The sequence below is a fragment of the Macaca nemestrina genome, chromosome 1, assembly GCF_043159975.1.
Source record: "Macaca nemestrina isolate mMacNem1 chromosome 1, mMacNem.hap1, whole genome shotgun sequence".
In the NCBI taxonomy this organism is placed as follows: domain Eukaryota; kingdom Metazoa; phylum Chordata; class Mammalia; order Primates; family Cercopithecidae; genus Macaca; species Macaca nemestrina.
In genome coordinates, this window is record NC_092125.1 from 213996324 (window position 1) to 214009330 (window position 13007).

Consider the following 13007-nt stretch of genomic DNA (forward strand, 5'->3'; position numbering starts at 1 on the left):
CTTGACCCCAATACAAACTTGACGATGGTTCTAAATAGCCAGAAAATGGCACTTTCAATTTCTCCATCCTACAAGATCTAGATAATTCTTGTCATAAAATGGGCAAATGGTCTGAAATGCCTGATGTCTAGGCATTCTTTTACACATCGGTCCCCCCTTAGTCTCTGTTCCCAATGCAACTCATCCCAAATCCTCCTTCTTTCCCTCCCACCTGTCCCCTCAGTCCTAACCCCAAGCTTTGCTGAGTCGTTTCAATCTTCCTTTTCTACCAACCCATCTGACCTCTCCCCTCCTCCCCAGACTGCTCCTCCTCAGGTCGCTCCCCATCAGGCTGAATCAGGCTCCAATTCTTCCTCAGCCTCTGCTCCTCCACCCTATAATCCTTCTATCAACTCCCCTCCTCACACCCAGTCTAGCTTTCAGTTTCATTCCATGACTAGCCCTCCTCCACTTGCCCAACAATTTCCTCTTAAAGAGGTGGCTGGAGCTAAAGGCGTAGTCAAAGTTAATGCTCCTTTTTCTTTATCTAACCTCTCCTAAATCAGTTAGCATTTAGGCTCTTTTTTATCAACTATAAAAACCCAGCCCAGTCCATGGCTTGTTTGGCAACAACCCTTAGACATTTTACAGCCTTGGACCCAGAGGTACCAGAAGGCCGTCTTATTCTCAATATATATTTTATTACCTAATCTGCTCCAGACATTAAATAAAGCTTCAAAAATTAGAATCTGGCCCTCAAACCCTACAACAGGAATTAATCAACCTTGCCTTCAAGGTGTGCAATAATAGAGAGAAGGCAGCCAGACAGCTACGCATTTCTGAGTTACAATTACTTGCCTCTGCTGTGAGACAAAACCCAGCCACACCTCCACCATGCAAGAACTTCAAAATGCCTAAGCTGCACATGCCTAAGCCAGAGTGGTCAAGCATTCCTACAGGACCTCCTCCATCAGGATCTTGCTTCAAGTGCCAGAAATCTGGCCACTGGGCCAAGGAATGCCCACAGTCCAGGAGTCCTCCCAAGCCATGTCCGATCTGTGCAGGGACCCACTAGAAATCACACTGCCCAGCTTGCCTGGCAGCCACTCCTGGAGCCCCTAACACTCCGGCCCAAGGCTCTCTGATTGACTCCTTCCCAGATCTGCTCAGCTTAGTGGCTGAAGACTGACAATGCCCGATCACCTCGGAAGCCCCCTGAACCATCACAGACACCGAGCTTTGGGTAACTCTCACAGTGGAGGGTAAGTCCATCCCCTGTTTAATTGATAGGGGGGCTACCCACTCCACATTATCTCTTTTCAAGGGCCTGTTTCCCTTGCCTCCATAACTCTCATGGGTTATGACAGCCAAGCTTCAAAACCCCTTAAAACTCCCCCACTCTGGTGCCAACTTAGACAACCTCCTTTTATGCACTCTTTTTTAGTTATCCCCACCTGCCCAGTTCCCTTATTAGGCTGAGACATTTTAACCAAATTATCTACTTCCCTGACTAATTCTGGACTACAGCCACAGCTTCTTGCTGCCCTTCTTCCCAACCCAAAGCCTCTTTTGCATCTTCCTCTCATATCCCCCTACCTTAACCCACAGGTATGGGACACCTCTACTTCCTCCCTGGCAACTGATCACACACCCATTACTATCCCATTAAAACCTAATCACCCTTACCCCACTCAAAGCCAATATCCCATCCCACCATCCCACAGCAGGCTTTAAAATGATTAAAACCTGTTATCACTCGCCTGTTACAGCATGGCCTTCTAAAGCCTATAAACTCTCCTTACAATTCCCCATTTTACCTGTCCAAAAACTGGACAAGTCTTACACGTTAGTTCAGGATCTGCACCTTATCAACCAAATTGTTTTGCCTATACACCCCATGGTGCCCAACCGGTACACTCTTTTGTCCTCAATGCCACCCTCCACAACTCACTATTCCATTCTTGATCTTAAAGATGCTTTTTCCATTATTCCCCTGCACCCCTCATCCCAGCCTCTCTTTGCTTTTACTTGGACTGACCCTGACACCCATCAGTCTCAGCAACTTACCTAGGCTGTACTGCCACAAGGCTTCAGGAACAGCCCCCATTACTTCAGTCAAGCCCTTTCTCATGATTTACTTTCTTTCCATCCATCTGCTTCTCACCTTATTGAATATTTTGACAAGCTTCTACTTTATAGCCTGTCCTACAAATCTTCCCAACAGGATACCCTCCTGCTCCTCCAACATCTGTTGTCAAAAGAATATCACGTATCCCTCTCCAAAGCCCAAATTTCTTCCTCATCCATTACCTATCTCTGCATAATTCTTAATAAAAACACACACGCTGTCCCTGCTGATCATGTCTGGCTAATCTCCCAAACCCCAACCCCTTCTACAAAGTAACAACTCCTTTCCTTCCTACACATAGTTAGGTATTTTCGCCTTTGGATACCCGGTTTTGCCATCCTGACTAAACCATTATATAAACTCACAAAAGCAAACCTAGCTGACCCCATAGATCCCAAATCCCTTCACCGCTCCTCTTTCCATTCCTTAAAAACAGCCCTAAAATCTGCTCCTGCGCTAGCTCTCCTTAACTCATCCCTACCCTTTTCATTACACACAGTCAACCTACAGGGCTGTGAGGTCAAAATTCTTACACAAGAGCCAGGACCACACCGTGTAGCCTTTCTGCCCAAACAACTTGACCTTACTGTTTTAGGCTAGCCCCACATTATTCCTAATACCACACCTGACCCCCATGACTGTATCTCTCTGATCCACCTGACATTCACTCCATTTCCACATATTTCCTTCTTTCCTGTTCCTCACTCGGATCACACTTGGTTTACTAATGGCAGTTCCACCAGGCCTAATCACCACTCACCAGCAAAGGCAGGTTATGCTATAGTATCTTTCACATCTATCATTGAGGCTACCATTCTGCCCCCCTCCACTACCTCTCAGCAAGCCGAACTCATTGCCTTAACTCAGGCCCTCACTCTTGCAAAAGGACTACATGTCAATATTTATACTGACTCTAAATATGCCTTCCATATCCTATACCACCATGCTGTTATATGGGCTGAAAGAAGTTTCCTCACTATGCAAGGGTCTTCTATCTTTAATGCCTCTTTAATAAAAACTCTTCTCAAGGCCACTTTATTTCCAAAGGAAGATGGAGTCATTCACTGCAAGGGCCATCAAAAGGCATCAGATCCCATCACTCAGGGCAACACTTATGCTGATAAGGTAGCTAAAGAAGCAGCTAGCATTCCAATTTCTGTCCCTCACTTCCAGGTTTTCTCATTCTCATCAGTCACTCCCACCTACTCCCCCACTGAAACTTCCACCTATCAATCACTTCCCACACAAGGCAAATGGTTCTTAGACCAAGGAAAATATCTCCTTCCAGCCTCACAGGCCCATTCTATTGTGTCGTCATTTCATAACCTCTTCCATGTAGGTTATAAGCCACTAGCCCATCTCTTAGAACTTCTCATTTCCTTTCCATCATGGAAATCTATCCCCAAGGAAATCACTTCTCAGTGTTCCATCTGCTATTCTACTCCTCCTCAGGGATTGTTCAGGCCCCCTCCCTTCCCTACACATCAAGCTCGGGGATTTGCCCCTGCCCAGGACTAGCAAATTGACTTTACTCACATGCCCCAAGTCAGGAAACTAAAATATCTCTTGGTCTAGGTAGACACTTTTACTGGATGGGTAGAGGTCTTTCCCACAAAGTCTGAGAAGGCCACCACGGTCATTTCTTCCCTTCTGTCAGACATAATTCCTCTGTTTGGCCTTCCCATCTCTATACAGTCTGATAACAGACCGGCCTTTATCAGTCAAATCATCCAAGCAGTTTCTCAGGCTCTTGGTATTCAGTGGAACCTTCATACCCCTTATCACCTTCAATCTTCAGGAAAGGTAAAACAGACTAATGGTCTTTTAGAAACACACCTCACCAAGCTCAGCCACCAACTTAAAAAAATCTGGACAGTACTTTTACCACTTGCGCTTCTCAGAATTCAGGCCTGTTCTCAGGATGCTACAGGGTACAGCCCATTTGAGCTCCTGTATAAACACTCCTTTTTATTAGGCCCCAGTCTCATTCCAGACACCAGCCCAACTTGGACTGCACCCCAAAAATTTGTCATCCCTACCATCTTCTGTCTAGTCATACTCCTTCACCATTCTCAACTACTCATAAATGCCCTGCCCTTGTTTACACTGCTGGTTTACACTTTTCCTCCCAACCATCTTAACTGGTATCTCCTGATTTTACCTCAAACCACCATCCTTAAGTCTCCTTAAAGTGGATAGAAGATCTTCAGTGGAAAGGTACACTCCAATTCTTTCACCTTGATGAAGTCATATTCTTTACTTTTATATTTACTCGCATTCTCATTCCCATTCTTATGCCACCCTCTACCTCTCCCCAGCTATCTCCACCATACTATCAATCTCACTCACTCTCTCCTAGTTGTTTCTAATCCTTCTTTAACAAACAATTGCTGGCTTTGCATTTCTCTTTCCTCCAAAATCACCAAGGCCTTCATTTACTTAAAAAAAAAAAAAAAAAAAAAAACCTCCATATATTTTTAAATAAAGAGTGTTGTTTTTACCCAAATCAATCTGGCCTGGTATATGACAACATAAAAAAGCTCAAGGTTAGAACCCAAAAACTCGCCAACCAAGCAAATAATTACACTGAGCCCGCTTAGACACTCTCTAATTGGATGTCCCTGGTCCCCCCAATTCTTAGTCCTATAATACCTGTTTTTCTCCTTCTCTTATTTGGACCTTGTGTCTTCTGTTTAGTTTCTCAACAATACAAAACCATATCCAGGCCATCACCAATCATTCTATATGACAACTATTCCTTCTAACAACCCCACAATACCACCACCCCTTACCGCAAAATCTTCCTTCCACTTAATCTCTCCCACTCTAGGTTCCCACACTGCCCCTAATTCTGCTCGAAGTAAGGGAGGAGACCACCCCTCATATTGTCTTATGTTCAATATCTGCCTCCAAAGAAAGAAGTAAAAACTAAAAGGCAGAAGTAAAATCCACAGGCAGACAGCCTGGCACTCCACCCTGGGCCTGGTAGTTAAAGATCGATCCCTGATATAACTGGTTATGTTATCTATAGATTCTAGACATTGTATGGAAAAGCACTGTGAAAAATCCCTGTCCTCTTCTGTTCCATTCTGATTACTGGTGAATGCAGCCTCCAGTCACATACTCCCAGCTTGCTCAATCATCACTACCCTCTCATGTGGACCCCCTTAGAGTTGTAAGCCCTTAAAAGGGACAGAAATTGTTCACTTGGGGAGCTCGGCTTTTGAGACTTAAGTCTGCCAAAGTTCCTTGCCGAATAAAGCTCCTTCCTTCTTTAACTCAGTGTCTGAGGAATTTTGTCTGTGGCTTTTTCTGCTATATTTCTTGGTTCCCTGACTGGAAAGCCAGGTAATTGGTGGACGGTCTAGGCAGCCCCTTAAGCAACTTAGGCTTGCCCTGTGGAGCATCCCTGCAGGGGACTCCAACCAGTCTGAGTGATGCAGATCCAAAGAGCACTCCCGGCTAGGCAATTGCCCTGGTGGGATGCCTCACCAGAGCAGCATGTGGCAGGCCTCCATGGAGGATCAATGTGGTGGCTGAACACCAGGAAGGAACTGGCACTTGGGGTCTAGACATCTGAAACTTGGTAAGACTGGTCTTTGGAACTTGCCCACTCCATTTGAGTAGAAGCGTGGCCTGATCACCCATAGCATGCCTGTACCAGCACTTTGGTTTTGTTTTTGACCTGACTTGGATTGCTTGATACATTGGTTTTGGTTTCAACCTAGCTTGGATTTCTTGATACTCTGATTTTGGTTTTGATTCTGGTTTTGCATAAACTGTAAAAGTGTATGTGTGCCCTTTTTACCCATTCTTTGATCTGTGGTGTGCGTGTGATGTGAGCATGGTGTTTTATCTCGAGGAAGCATGGGTTAGATACAAAGGAAGCCCACCCCACTAGGAACTATGTTGAAAAATTTCAAGAAAGAATTCAAGGGAGATTACAGTGTTACTATGACACCAGGAAAACTTAGAACTTTGTGTGAAATAGACTGGCCAGCATTAGAGGTGAGTTGGCCATCAGAAGGAAGCCTGGACAGGTCTCTTGTTTCAAAGGTATGGCAGAAGGTAACCTGTAAGCCAGGGCACCCAGACCAGTTCCCGTACATAGACACTTGGTTACAGCTGGTTTTAGAACCCGCCCCCCCTCCCCGGCCCTACAGTGGTTGAGAGAACAGCAGTATAAGTGGCTGGCAGAGGCAGGGAAAGACCAGCAGAGAGAGAGAGAGAGGAAAGAGACAGAGAGAAAAAGAGGCAAAGAGAGAGAGGAAGAGACAGAGAGAAAGAGGTAGAGAGACAAAGAGTGAGTCAAGGAGAGAGAGAGAGAGGCAGAGAGAGAGAGGAAGAGACAGAGGCAAAAGGAAAGTCAAAGAGAGAGAGACAGAAAGTCAAAGAGAGAAAGAAAGACAGAAAGTCAAAGAGAGAAAGAAAGAGAGAGATATACTAGGAGTTAAGGAAAACACAGTGTACCCTATTCCTTTAAAAGCCAAGGTAAATTTAAAACCTATAATTGATAATTAAAGGTATTCTCTGTAACCCTATAACACTCCAATACCACTTTGTTGTCAGTGTAAACAAGGGCATATCCCAAAAGCACTGAGGCCTTCCTATCAAAAATCCTTAACCCTTCAATCTTTAGTGGCAATTGCTTTACTAACAGAAGAAAGTAGAAAAATAACTTTCAGAGGAAACCTCATTGTGAGCACACCTTACCAGTTCGGAAGTATCCTAAGGGAAAAAAAAAAAGATGATTTAACATTAACCACTGAAAATTCTCTTAACCCAGCAGGTTTCCTAACGGGGGATCTAAATCTTAATTACCATACAAAGGTCCAACTTTGTATGGGAGGAACTCCCTTCAGGACAGGATTGTGGATGCTTCCTCCTGGGTAATTGAAGGGAGAAAAAAAGCCATCTATACCAATTCTAAGTTAATTTGGACTAAACAGGTCTTATTAATAGCAAAGGATAATTGAAATCCCAAATTTACAAGGTTTTTAACAAAAATAAACTTTGCTAAAAGTTAATAGTGTAACATATAGTAACTTCTAATCTTGTGGCCCTAGACAGTCTAGTCCACAGATATAAAGGAAATTTGCTTTTGAAAAAAATGGTTATCATCTTCAAAAAAAAAAGAGAGAGAGAAAAAAGGGGGCGGGGAAATTTATGTAAAAAGAATGTTATATGGTAAATTCTTGTTCTGAAATAAATTAACTGGTTGTTTAAAGAAAGAAATGTTTGTAATAAGTCAGAAAATTGAGGTATGTCAAAGAATTGTCTGTGAAAGTTGTGAAAGAGAAAAAAAGTTATAAAAAAAGAATTTATGCAAGAAATGTTGTATAATTTAAAAGCAATTAGCCCACCTGAATGTAAAAGTATTGAAGAAACAGTGTATGTGCAAGGTGTATAAGGAAAGTAAAATATACCTCTGGTAAAAGGATTATAAGGAGGCATAAGAATGTGAATTTTTACATTAAAAGGTTAAAAAATTGTTTTAAACATTTAAGCAAGTTTTAAAACATTAATTGTAAAGGAAATTCTATGTGTAAGCATATTGGCTAAAGTTAAAGGAGTATCATCCAGGTTTTCTGTGAACTGAACATTAAAATCAAAGCACAGCAGGTTTTTCTTAAAGCACTAACCTGCTCTTTAACAAAACTTATTTAAAAAGGTTAAAAAGACTCTATAGAAATCGTACCTTATGGTCAGACATTAAAAATTGGATAAATATGTCTACAAGGTTTTATGAAATGTAAGTTTAACATTAATAACACACTAATATAAAGGTGAAATTTAGCTTTTCTGGTATAAAAATCATACAAGAAGCATTATTAAATATAAAATGGTGTTTGACTTTCTTTGGTCTAAAAACTAATAAAAATAGGTGCTAAAGGAAATTTCTCAGTAAGAAGGCACCAAAGACTATAAAGTCCACTGTTCATGTCCCCACATTTAAAAAAAAAAGGTCAATTTCTTAGAAATTATACACTTGGTTTATCTTCCACTTTCCTTTCCTGCTCTCCAGCTGCCTGGATATAAACTCAGTGCTGATGGTGGAGCACAGTGGGAATGAGACTAGTCTTGCTGGCTGCATGGGAACTGGGTGAAGCCTGTCATTGCCAGCTTTCCCCTACTTCCCTGGTGACCTGTATGACACAGCAAAAGCAGCCCTGAGAACATAATGTCATTGGCCTGAGAACCACATCCCTATCCCCCACAGCCACTGCAGCAAGCCCCATCCAAGGAGAATCTGAGCTCAGACATGCCTAACCCCACTCACACCTGATGGTCCATCTCTACCAGCCCTGGCAGCCAAAGACAAAAAACATAATCTCTTGGGAGCTCTATGATCCCGCCCATTGCCTGAAAAACCTGAATACTTACTTAGGCAACCTTAGGGCAAACTTGTATTCCCCCATACTACCACAGCTGATAGTCTCTTGAAAGCATCAGCCGCTAGCTGGAGGCCAGCCAATGCAAGCTATTACAGCAACTCATAACAGTACAACCCTGCTCCAAGAAAGGAGAAAACAACAACTAATTCCACTGCCTGTAACATCCTGGCCAACTAGAGGTCCTGAGTCTGTCCATGTGACAATTTCACTGCTAGCACAACCAGCATTCAAGAAAACCAGCACACCAAATAAAATGACAACCAAGGAACCTCACAGAGTCCTCTTTACTTCCCTGCTACCTCCACTGAAGCAGGTGCTGGTATCCATGGCTGAGAGACCTGAAGACAGATCACATCACAGGACTCTTTGAAGGCATTCCCTAGTACCAGTCCAGAGCCCAGTAGCTCTGCTGGGTGGCTAGACCCAGAAGAACAATAATGATCACTGCAGTCCAGCTGTCAGGAAGCCCCATCCCTAAAAGGAGGGGGAGAGCACCACATCAAGGGATCACTCCATGGAACAAAAGAATCTGAATAGCAGCCCTTGAACCCCAGATCTTTCCTCTGACACAGTCTACTCAAATGAGAAGGAACCAAAAAAAAAAAAACAATTCTGGTAATAAGACAGAGCAAGGTTCTTTAACAACCCCATAAGATCACACTAGCTCACCAGCAATGAATCCAAACCAAGAAGAAATCTCTGGATTGCCAGAGAAATAATTCAGAAGGTCAATTATTAAGCTACTCAAGGAGGCACCAGAGAAAGGTAAAAACCAACTTAAAGAAATTTTTAAAAGGTCAGATGTGGTGGCTCACACCTGTAATCCCAGCACTTTGGGAGGCCAAAGCAGGCAGATCATCTGAGGTTGGGAGTTCAAGACCAGCCTGACCAACATGGATAAACCTCATCTCTACTAAAAACACAAAATTAGCCAGGCATGGTGGTACGTGCCTGTAATCCCAGCTACTCCAGAGGCTGAGGCAGGAAAAATCACTTGAACCCAGGAGGCAGAGGTTGCAGTGAGTCAAGATCATGCCATTGCACTCCAGCCTGGGCAACAAGAGCAAAACTCTGTCTCAAACAAAAAAAAAAAAAAAAAAAGAAAGAAATTTAAAAAATAATACAGGATATGGACAAAGAAATCTCTAGAGAAATAGAGAGCATAAATAGAAAAACAATTGCAACTTCAGGAAATAAAAGACACACAGAAATGCAAAATACACTGGAAAGTTTCAAGAATAAAAGAAAACAAGTAGAAGAAATAACTTCAGAGCTTGAAAACAAGGCTTTCTAATTAATCCAATCTGACAAGCAGAAAAGAAAAAAGAATTTTTTAAAAATGAACAAAGCCTCCAATAAGTTTGAAATTATGTTAAATGACCAAATATAAGAATGAACAATTGGTGTTCCCAAAGAAGAAATATAAAAGTTTGGAAAATGTATTTTAGGAAATAATTGAGGAAAAATTCTCTGACCTTGCTAGAGATCTAGACATCCAAATACAAAAAGCTCAAAGAACACCCAGGAAATTCATCACAAAAAGATCATCACCTAGACACATAGTTATCAGGTTATCTAAAGTCAAGACAAAGGAAAGAATCTTAAGAGCTGTGAAGCAAAGGTGTCAGGTAACCTATAAAGGAAAACCTATCAGATTGTTAATCTGATTGTAATCTGCAGATTTCTCAGCAGAAACCCTATAAGCTAGAAGCGATTGGGGTTGTATCTTTAGTCTCTTTAAACTAAACAATTATCAACCAAGAATCTTGTATCCAGCAAAACTAAGCTTCAGAAATGAAAGAAAGATAAAGTCCTTTTCAGAAAAACAAATGCTGAGAGAATTCGCCACTACCAAGCCAGCACTACAAGAACTACAAAAAAGGAGTTCTAAATCTTCAAACAAAAGCTTGAAATACACCAAAATGCAACCTTCTTAAAGCATAAATCCCACAGGACCTATAAAACGGTAACACCATGAAATAAAAAAACAAAACAAAAACAAGGTATTCAGGCAACAACTAGCACAATAAACTAAATAATACCTCACATCTCAATACTCACATTGAATGTTTAAATGACCTATATGCTCTACTTAAAAGATACAGAATGGCAGAATAGATAAGAATTCACCAACCAAGTATCTGCTGTCTTCAAGAAACTCATCTAACACATAAGGACTCACATAAACTTAAGGTATGGGGGTGGAAAAAGATATTTCATGAAAATGGACACCAAAAGCAAGCAGGAGTAGCTATTCTTACATCAGATTGTTGGTCCAAACTGCACCATTTTGTAAGATGCCCACTATTTTGCAGACCTTGGTCAAAGTGAAACATTCCACAGAGGTTCAGGCTGTGAGAAACAGCCTGTCTCTTATATTCTGCTGGGAGAAAATGCAAGAAACACCACATTCTGCCAGAAAAGGGCCAGAACTGTCTCATCCTGGGAACACGTTATCAACATTTTCCCAGGCAGCAGGCCATGTCCCGCAACACCCCTCCCACCCAGGCCTATCAATTGCCCCAGCCTGTAAGTAGTGGTGGGAACTGGCATTAAGTTGGTCTCCCATCTCTATAGATCATATTCTGGACATAAAGCCTGGATTTGCTGTTAAGCTGCTCTCTCTCTCTCTTTCTGTGTCTTTCTTTAACCCTCGCTTACCCTTCAAAACCTAACATTTTGGGTGCCAAAACCTGGAACAGGGATTTTCTAAATTGGTAAGTCTTCTCCTGCAATCTGGAAAGCAGCAAGCAGCAAAAACTAGACCCAGGCCTGCTTCCAGATCCTGAGTGGACTCCCTGTTCCCAGCCCCCTTCCCTCATTCTCTCTTCTTCTCCAGCCCTGGGCTGACGTCCAGATCCTGATCAAACTCTCCATCCTCTTTTTCCTTCCTTCCTCTTTCTGGGTGACTCTGGCAAGGATCAATCCCATTGCTGGACAACACATCCAACACCTGTCTCCAATTAGTGGGTGAACCTCCCTTTTCCTCCTTTCATCAGTCTCAATATCCCCTTAACCCAGCTGGCCTCAGGGACCTCAAACCTACTATCTGTAAACTTTTACAAGCTCAAGTTCTCAAGCCTGTCAACTCTCCCCAAAACACCCCTATCCTGGCTGTCAAGAAAACCAGATGGGTCTTATCACTTGGTCCAGGATCTCTGAGTTAATAACCAGGCAGTGGTTTCAATCCATCCAGTGGTCCCCAACCCACATACTCTACTCTCCCATATTCCCCTATCTACCACACACTTCTCTGTATTGGATCCAAAGAATGCCTTTTTTTACTGTTCCCTTGGATCTGTCTTCCCAAAGTTTTTTTACTTTCACTGGGTCAGATCCTGATACTCACACATCCACCCAACTAATATGGACTTCCACAGAGGTTCTGGAATAGCCCCTTCCTATTTAAACAGGCCTTCACCAAGGACCTAGTTGAATTTCCCCTTGCTCCTAACACCCTCCTCCAATACATCAATAACCTCCTTCTCTGTAGCCCCACTTTGACCTGTCCATCCAACACACCACTCAGCCCCCTTTGTCAACTTCATACATTACCTCTTAAATCAGTCACACTCCCCGGTTTCTTCCAACTGTTAGATTTGTTTGTCCACACAAATCCAGCAGTTCACAGCCCTTCCTGTTAATCTAACCACATAAACCCCGTCCAAACTAAACCTACCTCTCACCTAGTCAGCCAATCCATTCTCTCGACGGCAACCTATATCCTTCGGCCCTATCAGAACCACAATGGCTATTAATTACAAAAACCCATCTCTCTCTCTCTCTCTCTCTCTCTCTCTCTCTCTCTCTCTCTCACTCTCCAAAACCAAACAGCCTTCGTCTCCTCCCTGACCAACATTCCCTATCAAGCCTTCACAGGGGCAACCCTTACTAACAACTGTGGGGGAAAGAAAGAGAGTTCAGACTGTTACTGTGTCTATGTAGAAAGAAGAAGACATAAGAAACTCCATTTTGTTTTGTACTAAGACAAATTCCTCTGCCTTGAGATGCTGTTCATCTGTAACTTTAGCCCCAACCCTGTGCTCACAGAAACGTGCTGTGTTGACTCAAAGTTTAAAGGATTTAAGGTTGTGCAGGATGTGCTTTGTTAAAAATGTGTTTGAAGGCAGTATGCTTGGGAAAAGTCATCGCCATTTTCCAGTCTCGAGTACCCAGGGACACGATGCACTGCAGAAGGCCGCAGGGACCTCTGCCCAAGAAAGCCTGGGTATTGTCAAGGTTTCTCCTCACTAAGACAGCCTGAGCTATGGCCTCATGGGAAGGGAAAGACTTGACCATCCCCCAGCCCGAAACCCATAAATGGTCTGTGCTGAGGAGGATTAGTGAAAGAGGAAGGCCTCTTTGCAATTGAGATAAGAGGAAGGCATCTGTCTCCTGCTCATCCCTGGGAATGGAACGTCTCAGTGTAAAACCCAATCACACATTCTATTTACTGAGATAGGAGAAAACTGCCTTATGGCTGAAAGTGAGACATGCTGGTGGCA

General features: G+C 42.8%; 1 long non-coding RNA gene across 1 annotated transcript in view; it reads right to left on the reverse strand.

The window, feature by feature from the left end:
* The window catches only part of LOC105483099 (uncharacterized), a 35842-nt gene extending 24947 nt beyond the window's left edge, over positions 1-10895 (reverse strand). Inside the window, exon 1 of the long non-coding RNA XR_988038.2 lies at positions 10764-10895. This is a non-coding gene — a long non-coding RNA (uncharacterized lncRNA). The remainder of the gene's footprint in view (positions 1-10763) is intronic.
* Positions 10896-13007: the final 2112 nt, after the last annotated feature.